Source organism: Penaeus vannamei, chromosome 24 (assembly GCF_042767895.1).
Source record: "Penaeus vannamei isolate JL-2024 chromosome 24, ASM4276789v1, whole genome shotgun sequence".
NCBI classification, from domain to species: Eukaryota; Metazoa; Arthropoda; class Malacostraca; order Decapoda; family Penaeidae; genus Penaeus; species Penaeus vannamei.
Genome location: NC_091572.1, coordinates 34,900,928 through 34,903,427, shown reverse-complemented (window position 1 = coordinate 34,903,427; position 2,500 = coordinate 34,900,928).

The following is a 2,500-nucleotide window of genomic DNA, read 5'->3' as shown; positions in this document are numbered from 1 at the left end:
CTTTCTTTCTCTCTTTCGTTCTCTCTCTCTCTTTCATTCTTTCTCTTTCTCTCTTTCTCTCTCTCTCTCTCTCTCTCTCTCTCTCTCTCCCTCTCTCTCTCTCTTTCTCTCTATCTCGTCTCTCTATTTCCTCTCTCGTCTCCCTCTCTTTTTCCTCTCTCGTTTTCTCTCTCTCTCTCTCTCTCTCTCTCTCTCTCTCTCTCTCTCTCTCTCTCTGTCTCTCTCTCTCTCTCTCTCTCTCTCTCTCTATTTTCTCTCTCTCTCTCTCGCTCTCTCATTCTCTCTCTCTCTCTCTCTTTTTCCTCTCTCGTTTTTTTCTCTCTCCCTCCCTCCCCATCCACCTCCTCTCTCCATTCCAATCCATCTTCTCCCTCCCACCCTACTTCCCCTCCCTCTCCCACCCTAACCCCCACTCCCTTCTACCACTCCCTCCCCATCTCTCACTCCCACCCCCTTCTCCCTCCCCCCATCTCCCACTCCCCCTCCCCTACTCCCACTCCCTCTCCCGCCCCTATTCCCTCCCCATCTCCCTCCCCCCTCTATCTCTCCCACCCCTCCCACTCCCACTCCCTCTCCCCATCTCCCTCTCCCACTCCCTCTCCCCCCCTCCCCCTCTATCTCCCTCTCCCACTCCCTCTCCCTCGTCCTCTCGACCACCTGCGCCCCGTCTCCCCGAAGGTCGACCCTCCAATACCTTTCAGAGGCGATTCACGACCTTACAACCTTCGCATTCCCTTTATCAACGTCACAGGTTACGCAAAAGAGGGAAATAGGAGAAGGATAAACAAAAAGGGGAAATAGGAGAAGGATAAAGATTCGCCGATAATATAGGGTCCGTGGGGAGAGTGTGACACGCGATAGGAAGGCAAAATGATTGGGGATTAACAGCGAGCGATTGGCTGGTGATGCGGAGACACGTGCGGGGTGGGAGGGACGGGTAAGGGGGGGGGGGGGGGGTATTGGTACAGATGGGGGGTTTGGGTATTATTTGTCTGGTCTTTATGGATCGCGAAAGTTGTTTTTTTTTTTTTTTTTTTTTTTTTGACTGTTTCTGTGAGTACTGGTTTATGTGTGTGTGTTTGTGTGTTTTTGTGTGTGTGTATGTATGAGTATATCCCTATGAGCTATGTGTTGAGCTATGTGTCTATATATGGCCCTATGAGCGTATGTGTCTGTACATGTCTGCGTGTACGTACATGAGTGTATGTCTGTAGCTGCGAATGTCTGTGTGTGTGTATGAATGAAGAAGTGTATCTCTGTGTGTGTTTTTTTTTTTTTTTTTTTTTTTTTTTTTTTTTTTTTTAATCCCCAAATACCTTTACCTCCCCGAAACATGTCTCCATTCCACCCCTTTGGCTTTTAATCCGTCCATTTAATTCGTCGACCCACAAATCTGACACAGACTGTTCATCTATTAAAGCTTCCCTGCCAATCACCCCTAAATGCCGGCGATCACTCCGTCGCCCATTTCATCTAACTTTTCCCATTTCAGGATATCCGGAAGACGTAAGAGTGAAATTCCCCCGTTTCGGAAGGCCCCAAAGTGCGCTTGATAACACTTAAGTGGCTTTGCCTTTCTGTTGTTGTTATATGCATATACATGCATGCATATGTTGATATATGTGTGTGTGTGTGCTGTATGTGTGTGAGTGCATGTATGTATATATGCATATATATATATATATATATATATATATATATATATATATATATATATATATATATATATATATATATATATATATATATATATATATATATATATGTATATATATATATATATATATATATATATATATATATATATATATATATATATATATATATATATATGTATATATATATATATATATATATATATATATATATATATATATATATATATATATATATATTTATATATATATATATACATATATATATATATATAAAGAAATATATATATATATATATATATATGTATATATATGTATATATATATATATATGTATATATGTATATATATATCTATATATATATATATATATATATATATATATATATATATATATATATGCTCTGTAAGTATAGTGTCCTCTGCACTGGTTGTTCTTTGTAAATGCAGTATCGTATGCAGGCTAAGCTGCGAGTGTGCTGCTCTATCCCTTTATTCTTTATTGCACATTGTACAGCAAGCGTCCAATTCTCTGTGTTTGTTCTGTGCGCGTGATACAGTGAATACAATACGATATATGTTTCATTTTGTGTGTACATTCTTCTGCATGTAGGCCGTTTTGCGTGCACTTTGCAAGTACTCTCTTTGTATACACAATGTCGTGTATGTTTATTATTCTCTGTACGATATTCTGCATGTTTTATGTTATGTTGTCATGTTATGTTGTCATGTTGTTATGTTGTCAGGTTGTTATGTTGTTATGTTGTCATGTCATGTTGTTATGTTGTCAGGTTGTTATGTTGTCAGGTTGTTATGTTGTCAGGTTGTTATGTTGTCATGTTATTA